This window comes from Miscanthus floridulus, chromosome 6, assembly GCF_019320115.1.
Source record: "Miscanthus floridulus cultivar M001 chromosome 6, ASM1932011v1, whole genome shotgun sequence".
Taxonomy (NCBI): Eukaryota; Viridiplantae; Streptophyta; class Magnoliopsida; order Poales; family Poaceae; genus Miscanthus; species Miscanthus floridulus.
This window is the reverse complement of record NC_089585.1, coordinates 7,376,933-7,394,975: the sequence shown is the minus strand read 5'-3', so window position 1 is coordinate 7,394,975 and position 18,043 is coordinate 7,376,933. Positions and strand designations below refer to the sequence as shown.

The 18,043-nt window shown below is 42.3% G+C and overlaps 1 long non-coding RNA gene across 1 annotated transcript; it reads right to left on the bottom strand.

Moving 5' to 3' along the window:
- Positions 1–15,442: 15,442 nt before the first annotated feature.
- On the bottom strand, positions 15,443–18,043 carry LOC136461591 (uncharacterized). The gene is made up of 3 exons (XR_010760389.1): positions 17,781–18,043; positions 16,264–16,543; positions 15,443–15,936 (listed from the first exon to the last, which is right to left on the bottom strand). It is a non-coding gene; the product is annotated as an uncharacterized lncRNA (long non-coding RNA).

Genomic DNA, 18,043 nt, shown 5'->3' with positions numbered 1-18,043 from the left:
TACATAGATAAAGCATAAGTATAAGTCTCATCTCTCACATGATACAATCTATCTCAAACTCAAGATACACCAATGAAGCTCAGAAACTAAAATGAAGCTCAAGAAACTATAGCCTACAGTATATATCTTCAGGTACAAAGATAAGCAAATGAAACAAACATCATGAAGCTTTAATCAGTCTCTCTCTCCCTTTGTCATCTATCACCACAAAGATCCAACAATGGCAAACTAAGGACAAAAGGGGCTGTAAGCTATCTCTGAAAGCTGAGATCACTCATCATCATCTTCATCTCTACCAACATCCTCATCATCTAAGCGTGGAGCACCAGCTAGACGAGAACCACCCGCACCCCGTAGTAGCCGAAACCACCTATGAGGTCACTCCACCAGTCTGAAGCATACTCGTCTGTAGCACTGGGACGTGGCTGAGAGTGAGTAGGCACTCAAGCCTGGAGTGGTAAAGTATCAGGGTGCTCTGGTGCCTGCTGAAAGCTCTAGTTTGGTTTTGGTTAATTGATGAAACCCTAAGTGCTAACCTAGATTATCAAGATGATTATGAGATAGGTAGCACTACTCCAAGTGATGAAGCAATGACAAAGATCATGACAATGGTGATAGCATGGTGATGATCAAATGCTTGAACTTGGAAAAGAAGAGAAAAACAAAAGGCTCAAGGCAAAGGTATAAAATGTAGGAGCCATTTTGTTTTAGTGATCAAGACACTTAGTGAGTGTGATCACATTTAGGATAGATAGCCATACTATTAAGAGGAGTGAAACTCATATCGGAATGCAGTTATCAAAGTGCCACTAGATGCTCTAACTCATTGCATATGCATTTAGGATCTAGTGGAGTGCTAACACCCTTGATAATATTTGTGAAAATATGCTAACATATGTGCACAAGGTGTTTGTAGGGTTGAGATGGGTTTGGGTCCCTCTCTCCCTCCCGCCGAACTTGCGAGGCGAGATTCGGCGCTTTTGGAAAAATGAAATGTCTATTTTCTATTGCGCCGGATGCAAAATTCTTGGTGGTTGGCACACTTGAGAAAGGGTGAAGAAGTTAGAGTTGAAATGGAGTTGGTCGAAATGATGCTGGTGTCGGTCTACTGACTGGACGCTGGGTCACTCAGCGACCGGACGCTGAAAGGCTGCGTCCGGTCGAGCTGGCAGAGAGGTCGCCAGTTTCGGTGTTGCACCGGACGCTGGACCTGAGATGCACCGGACACTGGTTTCTGCGTCTGGTCAAACTGATTGGTCTGCACAGTGGCTAAGGGTTGAGCACCGGACGCTAGCTGCATCCGGTCAAGGTGGACCGGACACGTCCGGTCGAAAAAACATGCCTCGGGGAGCTTATGGGAAACGACCGGACGCTAGGGCTTCAGCGTCCGGTCAGTTTTACCGGAGCGTCCGGTCAGCTTCGTAGCCGTTGAAATTTGACGAACAGCGTTTGAAGCTGGTGACGCATGGCGTCCATCGGGCGACCGGACGCTGAGGGCCAGCGTCCGGTCATTATGACCGGAGCGTCCGGTCAGAGCGCGTTTTTGCCCAGTGAAGGGGTATAACGGCTCTATTTGATGGGGGCTCTATTTATAGCCCCATGGCCGGCTCAAAGGACAATCCTTGCACATTTTCATTAACATAGCAACCTTGTGAGCTTAGCCAAAGTCCTCCCACTCATCTCCATCATTGATCCATCATCATTGTGAGATTGGGAGAGAATCCAAGTGCATTGCTTGAGTGATTGCATCTAGAGGCACTTGGTATTCGTGTTGCGCTGTGGATTTCGCTTGTTTCTCTTGGTGGTTGCCACCACCTAGACGGTTGGAGCAGCGGTGAAGGATCGGCACGAGTTGGTGATTGTTCGTGGCCGCCTTCGGTGATTGTGAGGGGAGTTGTACCTTCCCCGGCGGAGTGCCAAAAGGTAACTCTAGTAAATTGCTCGTGTCATTGAGTTACCTCACTTGTGGGTCGGTTCTTGCGGTGTCCTATCGTGTGGACGAGGTTTGTGAAACACCTCTTAGCCGCCAAACCACCAAGTGTTGGTCGACACAACGGGGACTAGCGTGTTGGCAAGCACGTGAACCTCAGGAGAAAAATTGGTTGTCTCTTGTCATTTGCATTCTCCCGGTAATTGACTTGATCTTCATCTTATGATTGGTTCATCCCCTACATGGAGATTTTTAAATAGGCTATTCACCCCCCCTCTAGCCATATTAGGACCTTTCAAGTGGTATCGGAGCCGTGGTCACCGTTTGATTGAAGGCTTAACAACCTCGGTGTCAAATTATGGCTCAAGTTGTGTTCAACCATGTGGGGGGCAAACCACCATTCTTTGATGGCACAAGCTATGATTATTGGAAGAGAAAGATAATTGTGTATCTTGGTTCAATCAATGATCAAGTATGGGATGTAACCGAGAATGATTATGCTATCATTAATCCCGACAATCCCACCAACCAAGATAAGTCTAACAAGCAATGCAATACAATGGCTCTCAACACCCTATACAATGCCCTTGATCCAAAGGTGTTTGAGCAAATCAAGGATTGTGAAAGAGTAAATGAAGTGTGGAAGAGATTGGAGGAAACCTATGAGGGCACACCGGAGGTGAAGAGTGCCAAGTTATATATTCTCAAGGACAAGTTGATAGGTTTCAAGATGAAAGATGATGAGAGCATACCGGAGATGTTCCATCGCTTGCAAGTCATTGTCAATGATTTGAAGGCATTGGGAGAAGAGATCAAGAATGATGATGTCTCTCATTGGTTCTTGATGAGTCTACCTCCAAGGTTTGAAATGTTGAGAATGCTAATCATAAGAGGAGGATTAAAGGAGATCACCCCCAACCAAGTACTAGGTGAAGTCATGACACAAGAGACATACCATGTGGAAAGGGAGGGGGATGACAAGGAGGACAAAAAGGAAGATGAGGACAAGAAGAAGAAGAGTGTAGCATTCAAGGCTAGCTCATCATCATACAAGAACAAGGGCAAGTCAAAGAAAGAGTCAAGTGATGATGAGGATCTTAGTGATATTGATGATGAAGCTATGGCTCTCTTTGTGTGCAAGATGGGCAAGTTCATGAAGAAGAAAGGCTATGGTGCAAGAAAAAGAAGAGATCATACCAAGAGCAAAGAATATATGAGAAGATGCTATAATTGCAAGAGTCCCGATCATGTGGTAGCCAATTGTCCTTACAATAGTGACAATGATGAAAATGAGAAGAACAAACACAAGAAGGACAAGAAAGAAAAGAAGAAGAAGAGGGAGAAGAGGATGACCTTTCAAAAGAAGAAGAAAGGTGGAGGCTATGTGGTCACTTGGGATAGTGATGGCTCATCGGATAGTGATGACTCTAGTGATGATGGCAAGAAGTCAATCAAGAAAGCACTAGCAAGCATCGCCATCAACGACAAGCCCTCCATCTTCGACACTCCATCAACATGCCTCATGGCTAAGCCTACCAAGGTAAAATATGATGAGAGTGATGATGATGAAAGTGATTCTTGTAGGAGTGATGATAAAGATGAGGAGTACTCCAAGGAGGAGCTCATGGACATGTGTGAGCAAGTGCACGCTTGCAATGAGATGAAAAGAAAGGAGTGCAAAGAATTGCGCAAGAGAGTAAAATTTCTTGAGCAATCCTTTGATGAGCTCAATGCCACTCATGAGGGGCTAATGGATGCCCATGAGAAGCTTGGCAAAGCTCACTCAAAGCTTGAAAAAGCTCATTCCTCTCTCATTGAGCAAGTCAAGAAGGAGGAAGCCAAGGAGGAGCAAGTGATAGTTACATGTGATGTGGGACTAACATGTGATCTTATTAATAAATCTACTTATAAGCCTATTGCTATTGCTCCCACTAACACTTCTTGTAGCACTACTACTTTCACTCCACCTATGAATGATACATCACTAGTGGTGGAAAATGAGACCCTCAAGAAGGAGGTGAATGAGCTCACTCGTGCCTTAGGCAACACCTATGGTGGAGATGCCCGCTTGCTAAAGTGCTTGGGTAGCCAAAGGTTTTCTCTCAACAAAGAGGGATTAGGCTATACCCCCAAGAAAGGCAAGGCGGCCTTTGTCACTCCCAAAGCTAGCTTTGTGAAGGGCAATGGTCGGTTTTGCAATAGATGCAAGCAAGTTAGGCATATAGAGCAAAATTGCAAGACTAACAAGAACAAGCTACCTAATGTATCCTCAATCAAATTTGATTCTTGTTACATGCTTTATAAGGGTGCCAAATGTGTGAAGGCTAAGTTCATTAGTACACCAATTGTGGGCCCAAAGAAGAAGGCCATTTGGGTACCAAAGTCCTTGGTGACTAACCTACAAGGACCCAAGCAAGTTTGGGTACCTAAAAAGAATTGATCTTCTTTTATAGGTAAATTATAAAGCCGGAGGAAGGCATTGGGTGCTTGATAGTGGGTGCACACAACACATGACCGGTGATTCAAGAATGTTCAATTCAATCAATGAAAGCAAGAGCAATGGGATTGATAGTATCACATTTGGTGACAATGGCAAAGGCAAAGTCAAGGGGCTTGGTAAGATTGCAATATCCAATGATTTAAGCATTTCCAATGTGCTACTAGTAGAGAGCTTGAATTTCAACCTATTGTCGGTAGCCCAATTGTGTGATTTTGGTTTCAAATGCATATTTGGTGTGGATGATGTAGAGATCATAAGTGTAGATGGCTCAAACTTGATATTCAAAGGATTTAGATATGAGAATCTATACTTAGTTGATTTCAATGCTAGAGAGGCTCAATTGTCAACATGTTTGATCACTAAGTCTAGCATGGGTTGGTTATTGTATAGAAGGCTTGGTCATGTTGGAATGAAACAATTGAACAAATTGATTAAGCATGACTTAGTTAGAGGCTTGAAAGATGTCACATTTGAAAAGGATAAGCTATGTAGTGCATGTCAAGCCGGAAAACAAGTTGGTAATACACATCCTAAGAAGAGCATAATGAGCACATCTAAGGCATTTGAGTTGATGCACATGGACTTGTTTGGATCAACCACATACACTAGCATTGGTGGAAACAAATATGGATTTATCATTGTGGATGATTTCACTAGATACACATGGGTGTTCTTTCTTGGTGACAAGAGTGATGTGTTTGCAATATTCAAATCATTTGTCAAGGGCATTCATAATGAGTTTGAAACAACCATCAAGAAAGTTAGAAGTGACAATGGTAGTGAATTCAAGAACACTAGAATTGATGAGTTGTGTGATGAATTTGGAATTAGACATCAATTCTCGGCCAAGTATACTCCTCAATCAAATGGGCTAGTTGAAAGAAAGAATAGAACCTTGATTGATATGGCAAGATCAATGTTGAGTGAGTACAATGTGAGTTATTCTTTTTGGGCCGAAGCAATCAACACGGCTTGCTATTATAGCAACCGACTCTATTGTCACCCTATGATGGAGAAGACACCCTATGAGCTATTGAATGGAAGAAAGCCCAACATAGCATATTTTCGGGTTTTTTGGTGTAAATGCTATATATTGAAGAAAGGCACTAGATTGAGCAAGTTTGAAAAGAAATGTGATGAAGATTTCTTGCTTGGTTACTCCACTACTAGCAAGGCTTATAGAGTTTGGAATTTGGCTAGCGGTACTCTTGAGGAGGTTCATGATGTAGAATTTGATGAAACAAATGGTTCCCAAGAGGAAGATGAGAATCTAGATGATGTAAGAGGCACTCAATTGGTCAATACAATGAAGAACATGGACATTGGTGATATAAGGCCTAGAGAGGTGATTGATATTGAAGATGACAAGAATCAAGTGCTCTCTAACTCAAATGTGCAAGCTAGTGGTTCTCATGATCAAATCCAAGCAAGCACTAGTAATGGCAATGTGCAAGATCAACAAATTGCTAGTTCATCATCTCAACCAAGTGATCAATCAAATGCTAGCAATCAAGTGCAAGTGCTTCAACCAACTAATGTTGCAAGAGATCATTCATTGGACACTATCATTGGTGATATTTCAAGAGGTGTGCAAACTAGATCAAGATTGGCATCATTTTGTGAGCACTTCTCATTTGTGTCATTCATTGAGCCTAAGAAGATAGATGAAGCTTTGAATGATGTTGATTGGGTCAATGCTATGCATGAAGAGCTAAACAACTTCACAAGAAACCAAGTATGGGAGTTAGTTGAGAGGCCTAAGGGTCATAATATGATTGGAACCAAATGGGTCTTTCGGAACAAGCAAGATCAAGATGGGATAGTAATAAGGAACAAAGCAAGATTAGTGGCTCAAGGTTACACTCAAGTTGAAGGTCTTGACTTTGGAGAAACATATGCCCCGGTTGCAAGATTGGAAGCAATTAGGATCTTGCTAGCTTATGCTTGTGCCCACAACATTAAGTTGTATCAAATGGATGTGAAGAGTGCATTTCTCAATGGGTACATCAATGAGCTTGTGTATGTTGAGCAACCTCCCAGTTTTGAAGATGAAAAGAAACCCAACCATGTGTTTAAGTTGAGAAAGGCTTTGTATGGATTGAAACAAGCACCTAGAGCATGGTATGAGAGATTGAGGGATTTCCTACTCTCTAAGGGATTCAAGATGGGAAAGGTTGACACCACTCTTTTCACCAAGAAACTTGGAAATGATTTGTTTGTCATGCAAATCTATGTGGATTATATCATCTTTGGATCAACAAATCAAGAATTTTGTGAGAAGTTTGGCAAGATGATGGCAAGTGAGTTTGAGATGTCTATAATTGGAGAACTTAGTTACTTCCTTGGTCTTCAAATCAAGCAAATGAAGAATGATACATTTATGAGTCAAGGCAAGTATATCAAGGACATGCTCAAGAAGTTTGAAATGGATGAGAGCAAAGCTATTAGTACACCAATGGAGACAAGTGGAAGCTTAGATAGTGATGCTAGTGGCAACATGGTGGATCAAAAGATGTATCGGTCTATGATTGGAAGTCTACTCTATGTGACCGCATCAAGACCGGATGTGATGTTTAGTGTATGTATGTGTGCAAGATTTCAAGCCTCACCAAGAGAAAGTCATTTGAAGGCAACAAAGAGAATATTGAGGTACTTGAAGCATACACAACATGTTGGATTATGGTATCCCAAAGGAGCAAGATTTGAGTTGATTGGATATTCGGATTCGGATTATGTGGGATGCAAAGTTGAGAGAAAGAGCACATCGGACACATGTCAACTATTGGGAAGATCACTTGTGTCTTGGTCATCAAAGAAGCAAAATAGTGTAGCACTTTCAACCGCCGAAGCGGAGTATATTTCGGCCGGTAGTTGTTGTGCTCAATTACTTTGGATGAAGGCTACCTTAAGTGACTTTGGAATCAAGTTCAAGCAAGTGCCATTGCTATGTGACAATGAAAGTGCCGTCAAGCTCATCAACAACCCGGTTCAACACTCAAGAACAAAGCATATTGATGTCCGTCATCATTTCATAAGAGATCACCAACAAAAAGGGGACATTTGCATAGAGAGTGTGGGCACCGAAGATCAACTTGCCGACATATTCACCAAGCCACTTGATGAGAAGAGGTTTTGCAAGCTAAGGAATGAATTGAACATACTTGACTTCTCCAATATGTGTTGATGCACCCCCATTATATGGCATGCCTCTCCTTCGAGCAAAGCTAGGTAAAGTTGATTGACATGTCATTCATTCATTACTAAGGACTTGTTTAGTGCATCTAGTCATTCCTATCATGCCCTAGGCTCATTCATGAAAATCAAATGAATTTGATGCTTATATGGTACCACTATTGCTTGTATGTTTGAAATGATCTAGTGGTAGCATATGACATGTTTGTGGGCTTGTAAACCTAGTGTTTGATTTAAAAAATGAGCTATAAGTGTTTAACTCCACATGGTACAAGATAACCCTTATTTGGAGGTGTGAAGAAGCTTGTCCTTGGATCAAACCAAGTTAAATATCTTTTACAAATAATCTAGATTGAACCAAATTGAGAAAATAATACTTATTTCACATGTTTCACCCCAACCTATCCATAATTTAGGCTTACCTTTTGTGCTAATTGTTGACAAAGGGGGAGAGAAACAAAGATATGAGTGATAGGGGAATATTGGACATAAGGGGAGAGATATGCTAAAGGAAAGGGATCAATTAAAATTTTGAGCACACAAGTAGGGGGAGCAAGCTCATAAACTTGTATGATGCATTTGAATGAACATTTCATATATTTGCTCGCATGGTACAAATTCTAAGTTTCAACATCCATGCTTGTGTGGTGTATGCTAGTTATAGGTTTGAATGATAAAATGAAAAACTAGCATGCATAGGCTAAAAGTAACTAGACTCATGCTCACATTATGAAAACTAGACCCTTGCTTTTAATGTTGATCTCATGGGGTATTCTAGTTTTTGTGTATGTCTAGTTACTAATGGTGCTAAGGAAGGTATATTGGTGCACTCCGATTGGTATCACGCTTCAAAGGTCCATCTCTTATACCTTAGCATCATTTGGTAGAAATTGACTCCTATATTTCCTATCTAAGCATATGTGCAAGCTACAATCTAAACTCTTAGCACATATGTAGGGGGAGCAATTACTACCATATGGAGTTCATGAAACTTGCCTATACCCTTTACACATGGTAAATATGCTTGGGCAAGCAACATGGATTCAAATGAACTTTAATTCATATCTTTGTATAAGGGTTGTCATCAATTACCAAAAAGGAGGAGATTGAAAGCTCTAGTTTGGTTTTGGTTAATTGATGAAACCCTAAGTGCTAACCTAGTTTATCAAGATGATTATGAGATAGGTAGCACTACTCCAAGTGATGAAGCAATGACGAAGATCATGACAATGGTGATAGCATGGTGATGATCAAATGCTTGAACTTGGAAAAGAAGAGAAAAAACAAAAGGCTCAAGGCAAAGGTATAAAATATAGGAGTCATTTTGTTTTAGTGATCAAGACACTTAGTGAGTGTGATCACATTTAGGATAGATAGCCGTACTATTAAGAGGAGTGAAACTCGTATCGGAATGCGGTTATCAAAGTGCCACTAGATGCTCTAACTCATTGCATATGCATTTAGGATCTAGTGGAGTGCTAACACCCTTGATAATATTTGTGAAAATATGCTAACACATGTGCACAAGGTGTTTGCAGGGTTGAGATGGGTTTGGGTCCCTCTCTCCCTCCCGCCGAGCTTGCGAGGCGAGATTCGGCGCTTTTGGAAAAATAAAATGTCTATTTTCTATTGCGCCGGATGCAAAATTCTTGGTGGTTGGCATACTTGAGAAAGGGTGAAGAAGTTAGAGTTGAAATGGAGTTGGACGAAATGATGCTGGTGTCGGTCTACTGACCGGACGCTGGGTCACTCAGCGACCGGACGCTGAAAGGCTGCGTCCGATCGAGCTGGCAGAGAGGTCGCCAGTTTCGGTGTTGCACCGGACGCTAGACCTGAGATGCACCGGACACTGGTTTCTGCGTCCGGTCAAACTGATCGGTCTGCACAGTGGCTAAGGGTTGAGCACCGGACGCTGGCTGCGTCCGGTCAAGGTGGACCGGACGCGTCCGGTCGAAAAAACATGCCTCGGGGAGCTTACTGGAAACGACCGGACGCTGGGGCTTCAGCGTCCGGTCAGTTTTACCGGAACGTCCGGTCAGCTTCGTAGCCGTTGAAATTTGACGAACAGCGTTTGAAGCCGGTGACGCGTGGCGTCCATCGGGCGACCGGACGCTGAGGGCCAGCGTCCGGTCAGTATGACCGGAGCGTCCGGTCAGAGCGCGTTTTTGCCCAGTGAAGGGGTATAACGGCTCTATTTGATGGGGGCTCTATTTATAGCCCCATGACCGGCTCAAAGGACAATCCTTGCACATTTTCATTGACATAGCAACCTTGTGAGCTTAGCCAAAGTCCTCCCACTCATCTCCATCATTAATCCATCATCATTGTGAGATTGGGAGAGAATCCAAGTGCATTGCTTGAGTGATTGCATCTAGAGGCACTTGGTATTCGTGTTGCGCTGCGGATTTCGCTTGTTTCTCTTGGTGGTTGCCACCACCTAGACGGTTGGAGCAGCGGTGAAGGATCGGCACGAGTGGGTGATTGTTCGTGGCCGCCTTCGGTGATTGTGAGGGGAGTTGTACCTTCCCCGACGGAGTGCCGAAAGATAACTCTAGTAAATTGCTCGTGTCATTGAGTTACCTCACTTGTGGGTCAGTTCTTGTGGTGTCCTATCGTGTGGACGAGGTTTGTGAAACACCTCTTAGCCGCCGAACCACCAAGTGTTGGTCGACACAACGGGGACTAGCGTGTTGGCAAGCACGTGAACCTCGGGAGAAAAATCGGTTGTCTCTTGTCATTTGCATTCTCCCGGTGATTGGCTTGATCTTCATCTTGTGATTGGTTCATCCCCTACACGGAGATTTTTAAATAGGCTATTCACCCCCCCCCCCCCCTCTAGCCATATTAGGACCTTTCAAGTGGTATCGGAGCCGTGGTCACCGTTTGATTGAAGGCTTAACAACCTCGGTGTCAAATTATGGCTCAAGTTGTGTTCAACCATGTGGGGGGCAAACCACCATTCTTTGATGGCACAAGCTATGATTATTGGAAGAGAAAGATAAGTGTGTATCTTGGTTCAATCAATGATCAAGTATGGGATGTAACCGAGAATGATTATGCTATCATTAATCCCGACAATCCCACCAACCAAGATAAGTCTAACAAGCAATGCAATACAATGGCTCTCAACACCCTATACAATGCCCTTGATCCAAAGGTGTTTGAGCAAATCAAGGATTGTGAAAGAGCAAATGAAGTGTGGAAGAGATTGGAGGAAACCTATGAGGGCACACCAAAGGTGAAGAGTGCCAAGTTATATATTCTCAAGGACAAGTTGATAGGTTTCAAGATGAAAGATGATGAGAGCATACCGGAGATGTTCCATCACTTGCAAGTCATTGTCAATGATTTAAAGGCATTGGGAGAAAAGATCAAGAATGATGATGTCTCTCATCGGTTCTTGATGAGTCTACCTCGAAGGTTTGAAATGTTGAGAATGCTAATCATAAGAGGAGGATTAAAGGAGATCACCCCCAACCAAGTACTAGGTGAAGTCATGACACAAGAGACATACCGTGTGGAAAGGGAGGGGGATGACAAGGAGGACAAAAAGGAAGATGAGGACAAGAAGAAGAAGAGTGTAGCATTCAAGGCTAGCTCATCATCATACAAGAACAAGGGCAAGTCAAAGAAAGAGTCAAGTGATGATGAGGATCTTAGTGATATTGATGATGAAGCTATGGCTCTCTTTGTGCGCAAGATGGGCAAGTTCATGAAGAAGAAAGGCTATGGTGCAAGAAAAAGAAGAGATCATACCAAGAGCAAAGAATATGTGAGAAGATGCTATAATTGCAAGAGTCCTGATCATGTGGTAGCCAATTGTCCTTACAATAGTGACAATGACGAAAATGAGAAGAACAAACACAAGAAGGACAAGAAAGAAAAGAAGGAGAAGAGAGAGAAGAGGATGACCTTTCAAAAGAAGAAGAAAGGTGGAGGCTATGTGGTCACTTGGGATAGTGATGGCTCATCGGATAGTGATGACTCTAGTGATGATGGCAAGAAGTCAATCAAGAAAGCACTAGCAAGCATCGCCATCAACGACAAGCCCTCCATCTTCGACACTCCATCAACATGCCTCATGGCTAAGCCTACCAAGGTAAAATATGATGAGAGTGATGATGATGAAAGTGATTCTTGTAGGAGTGATGATGAAGATGAGGAGTACTCCAAGGAGGAGCTCATGGACATGTGTGAGCAAGTGCACGCTTGCAATGAGATGAAGAGAAAGGAGTACAAAGAATTGCGCAAAAGAGTAAAATTTCTTGAGCAATCCTTTGATGAGCTCAATGCCACTCATGAGGGGCTAATGGATGCCCATGAGAAGCTTGGCAAAGCTCACTCAAAGCTTGAAAAAGCTTATTCCTCTCTCATTGAGCAAGTCAAGAAGGAGGAAGCCAAAAAGGAGCAAGTGATAGTTACATGTGATGTGGGACTAACATGTGATCTTATTAATAAATCTACTTATAAGACTATTGCTATTGCTCCCACTAACACTTCTTGTAGCACTACCACTTTCACTCCACCTATGAATGATACATCACTAGTGGTGGAAAATGAGACCCTCAAGAAGGAGGTGAATGAGCTCACTCGTGCCTTAGGCAACGCCTATAGTGGAGATGCCCGCTTGCTAAAGTGCTTGGGTAGCTAAAGGTTTTCTCTCAACAAAGAGAGATTAGGCTATACCCCCAAGAAAGGCAAGGCGGCCTTTGTCACTCCCAAAGCTAGCTTTGTGAAGGGCAATGGTCGGTTTTGCAATAGATGCAAGCAAGTTGGGCATATAGAGCAAAATTGCAAGACTAACAAGAACAAGCTATCTAATGTATCCTCAATCAAATTTGATTCTTGTTACATGCTTTATAAGGGTGCCAAATGTGTGAAGGCTAAGTTCATTGGTACACCAATTGTGGGCCCAAAGAAGAAGGCCATTTGGGTACCAAAGTCCTTGATGACTAACCTACAAGGACCCAAGCAAGTTTGGGTACCTAAAAAGAATTGATCTTCTTTTGTAGGTAAATTATAAAGCCGAAGAAAGGCATTGGGTGCTTGATAGTGGGTGCACACAACACATGACCGGTGATTCAAGAATGTTCAATTCAATCAATGAAAGCAAGAGCAATGGGATTGATAGTATCACATTTGGTGACAATGGCAAAGGCAAAGTCAAGGGGCTTGGTAAGATTGCAATATCCAATGATTTAAGCATTTCCAATGTGCTACTAGTAGAGAGCTTGAATTTCAACCTATTGTCGGTAGCCCAATTGTGTGATCTTGGTTTCAAATGCATATTTGGTGTGGATGATGTAGAGATCATAAGTGTAGATGGCTCAAACTTGATATTCAAAGGATTTAGATATGAGAATCTATACTTAATTGATTTCAATGCTAGAGAGGCTCAATTGTCAACATGTTTGATCACTAAGTCTAGCATGGGTTGGTTATGGCATAGAAGGCTTGGTCATGTTGGAATGAAACAATTGAACAAATTGATTAAGCATGACTTAGTTAGAGGCTTGAAAGATGTCACATTTGAAAAGGATAAGCTATGTAGTGCATGTCAAGCCGGAAAACAAGTTGGTAATACACATCCTAAGAAGAGCATAATGAGCACATCTAAGGCATTTGAGTTGATGCACATGGACTTGTTTGGACCAACCACATACACTAGCATTGGTGGAAACAAATATGAATTTGTCATTGTAGATGATTTCACTAGATACACATGGGTGTTCTTTCTTGGTGACAAGAGTGATGTGTTTGCAATATTCAAATCATTTGTCAAGGACATTCACAATGAGTTTGAAACAACCATCAAGAAAGTTAGAAGTGACAATGGTAGTGAATTCAAGAACACTAGAATTGATGAGTTGTGTGATGAATTTGGAATTAGACATCAATTCTCGGCCAAGTATACTCCTCAATCAAATGGGCTAGTTGAAAGAAAGAATAGAACCTTGGTTGATATGGCAAGATCAATGTTGAGTGAGTACAATGTGAGTCATTCTTTTTGGCCGAAGCAATCAACACGGCTTGCTATTATAGCAACCGACTCTATTGTCACCCCATGATGGAGAAGACACCCTATGAGCTATTGAATGGAAGAAAGCCCAACATAGCATACTTTCGGGTTTTTTGGTGTAAATGCTATATATTGAAGAAAGGCACTAGATTGAGCAAGTTTGAAAAGAAATGTGATGAAGGTTTCTTGCTTGGTTACTCCACTACTAGCAAGGCTTATAGAGTTTGGAATTTGGCTAGTGGTACTCTTGAGGAGGTTCATAATGTAGAATTTGATGAAACAAATGGTTCCCAAGAGGAAGATGAGAATCTAGATGATGTAAGAGGCACTCAATTGGTCAATGCAATGAAGAACATGGACATTGGTGATATAAGGCCTAGAGAGGTGATTGATATTGAAGATGACAAGAATCAAGTGCTCTCTAACTCAAATGTGCAAGCTAGTGGTTCTCATGATCAAATCCAAGCAAGCACTAGTAATGGCAATGTGCAAGATCAACAAATTGCTAGTTCATCATCTCAACCAAGTGATCAATCAAATGCTAGCAATCAAGTGCAAGTGCTTCAACCAACTAATGTTGCAAGAGATCATTCATTGGACACTATCATTGGTGATATTTCAAGAGGTGTGCAAACTAGATCAAGATTGGCATCATTTTGTGAGCACTTCTCATTTGTGTCATCCATTGAGCCTAAGAAGATAGATGAAGCTTTGAATGATGTTGATTGGGTCAATGCTATGCATGAAGAGCTAAACAACTTTACAAGAAACCAAGTATGGGAGTTAGTTGAGAGGCCTAAGGGTCATAATGTGATTGAAATCAAATGGGTCTTTCGGAACAAGCAAGATCAAGATGGGATAGTAATAAGGAACAAAGCAAGATTAGTGGCTCAAGGTTACACTCAAGTTGAAGGTCTTGACTTTGGAGAAACATATGCCCCGGTTGCAAGATTGGAAGCAATTAGGATCTTGCTAGCTTATGCTTGTGCCCACAACATTAAGTTGTATCAAATGGATGTGAAGAGTGCATTTCTCAATGGGTACATCAATGAGCTTGTGTATGTTGAGCAACCTCCCAGTTTTGAAGATGAAAAGAAACCCAACCATGTGTTCAAGTTGAGAAAGGCTTTGTATGGATTGAAACAAGCACCTAGAGCATGGTATGAGAGATTGAGGGATTTCCTACTCTCTAAGGGATTCAAGATAGGAAAGGTTGACACCACTCTCTTCACCAAGAAACTTGAAAATGATTTGTTTGTCATGCAAATCTATGTGGATGATATCATCTTTGGATCAACAAATCAAGAATTTTGTGAGGAGTTTGACAAGATGATGGCAAGTGAGTTTGAGATGTCTATGATTGGAGAACTTAGTTACTTCCTTGGTCTTCAAATCAAGCAAATGAAGAATGGTACATTTGTAAGTCAAGACAAGTATATCAAGGACATGCTCAAGAAGTTTGAAATGGATGAGAGCAAAGCTATTAGTACACCAATGGGGACAAGTGTAAGCTTAGATAGTGATGCTAGTGGCAACATGGTGGATCAAAAGATGTATCGGTCTATGATTGGAAGTCTACTCTATGTGACCGCATCAAGACCGGATGTGATGTTTAGTGTATGTATGTGTGCAAGATTTCAAGCCTCACCAAGAGAAAGTCATTTGAAGGCAACAAAGAGAATATTGAGGGCACTGCTCTGCTGGGTCATATCGGACGCGTTCGGTAGGCATACCGGACACATTCGGTGTGCATGCCCAGCAACCCTAACCAGGGTCCCTAGATTCAAACCTTCACGGATAAAGTAGTGAGCTGAACAACCTCTCTGGATTTGCCTCCTGAACAACCCCTGATCACAAAAACACCAACAAGCTAGCTCCCAGGTTTTGATCTCATTCTCCAGGAAAGGCCTGTCTTCGGGAGATCCGATCCTGTGCATGCCAGGAGGCGGCACCATGCACTTTGGCTTGTTCTTCAATTCTGCATGCAGGGGTGTTGTTGCTTGGTCTTTGAATGAAGCTAGCTAAGTGTCCATGTCATTGACACTGTTGGCTTGTTCTTCACCAGCATTTACTTACTTTGTTTCTTTCATTCATCCTACCACGCCCAAGGAAGCTGTGGTCAAGATGTGCTGTATTACTACGGATGAAGCCGAGTATTCCAGAGAAACGAAGCAGCAGTTGTGTTGGAATGTCTTCCAAATTCATCGATCAGCTGCCAACGGCTCTTGACAAATTTTCACTTGGTCAAGAAGCAGTGGCCCCCATCCTCTGGATCTCCGAATGCAGTTCAGGTGCCTGAGATAATCGGAAGCAAATGTCACTAGAATGATATACACATGCATTATCGCTAACCACCTATAACAGCATGATTGAACATACTGTAAAAAGATTGATGGCTACAAGGTGTCCAAAACTCTTTTTAGCATTGCAAGTTGTAACAAAATATAAAAACTAATACCGACAAGCTGAAACAATACTCCTCGTTATTTGAATCTCAAAACCACTATTAATAAGAAAATAAGCTTAATTTAGCCTCTGTAGCATGGATGCTCCATAGTTGACCATCATTCAGGATTCAGGACATGGAAAATAATGCAGAAGAGAAAGGAGAAAAGAACCCACCTTCATTGACAAGTCTAAAGACTTCCTGTACAGCTCATTTGCAAGTCCCTACAAACAACATGTCTGAGCTTTAGTTTCCAATCAATCCAAATTGCACCTGACATTGCAGCAAGAAACGGAAGTTTTTTGGAAGGAAAAAAAGGCAAAATCATAGTTCTTTCATGGATATTCCTCCAGATGCTTGCATGAAAACCTGACTGCATGTGGCTCAAGCCCCATGCGAACAGTTGCAGGTCAGCCAGTGTCACCGGGAACATGGTGCGGTGCCATGTTGCTCGTCCTAGGAATGCAAGAACAAGAACAATCAATCTTGCATGATCATACAAAGTCAATTATGTTCATAGTGATTATTGTTGCTACATGTAAGAATTTGCCCTTTTCTTGCAGGTTGGCAAACCAATCAATAAATTCAACATAAATGTGCAGATTGTCAGTGTAGTAAGCGCAAGAGCCCTTGAAACAAAGATATCAGCCATAGCGCCAGACATCCCAGTTACAGAAGAAATCTGAATTTTCAAGAGCTCTAAAAATTATTTAATGCATGCAACATGCAAAACTGAATATATAAAATTAACTATGTGTCAGTTTAAGGAGTTAATTAAACATTAACTGAATATAAAATTAACAATGTCAAACTGCTGCTGAACAAATATACTGAAACTTACTACCTGAATACTTGAACCACGATGGGTTACTTTACTTGAAACTATAATACTAAAAATAGACCTTTGAAAAAGCAAAATACTAAAGACAACAGATCAGCAAATCCAAACCACCCTATACTAACAACACTACCGCCTTGTTTAGTTCCAACCTAAATTCCCAAAAAGTGCTATAGTACCTATCACATCGAATGTTTGCGGCCCGTGCATGGAGCATTAAATGTAGACGAAAAAAAAACTAATTGCACAGTTTGGTGAGAAATTGCGAGACGAACGTTTTGAGCTTAATTAGTCCATGATTGAATACTAATTGCCAAATAAAAACGAAAGTGTTACAGTAGCCCAAAATTCCAACTTCCTAAAACTAAACACGCGCTACAGATCCAAATTAGCATATGGCACAATACACAAATTAGGGATCTGAGCATCAGATATTTTTGCATTATTATGGGGGACAGAGAAGGCATGAGATAGTGTCGAAATACCTGTAGAATCTGGTGAATCAACACCAAATATACGCAGAATCAACTGATAGATGACTGAAAAATTGAAGAAAACGGTGTCTGCATATGGGTGTGTGTGTGTGGGTGGGTGGGTGGGTGGGGGGGGGGGGGGGGGATCATTCAGAGAACAAAAAAAATCAAACGGAGGCAAACGACATGCACATAGGATTCAGGTAATGGGAAGAGTATCTGCGCCACGACAACAGTAGCACGGACGAGCTCTCCCATCGGACGGGTTGGGGGAGGAGAACGAGCTCTACCACCGGATGGTTTGGGGGAGGCGATGAATCAACATCGACCAATACACAAGCATAGAAAATGAAAACATCCGATTAGGGTAAGGGAAGAGTACCTTCGCCGCGACAACAGCAACGAACGAGCTCTCCAACCGGACAGTTTGGGGAAGGCGATGAATCAACAGCGAGCACGGCACAGGGGTTTGGGTCCGGCTGGACGGCGGGCGTGGGGTTCAGGCGAGCGAGCGGCGCAGAGCCGGAGCAGGGAGAGGCGCTACAACATAGGGAAGCAGCGCCTCCCCCGCTTCTGGAAGATGAACAGGGGAAGGAGTAGGCTGGATATTTCGAGAGGAAGAAAGACTGACAGAGGAAATGACGG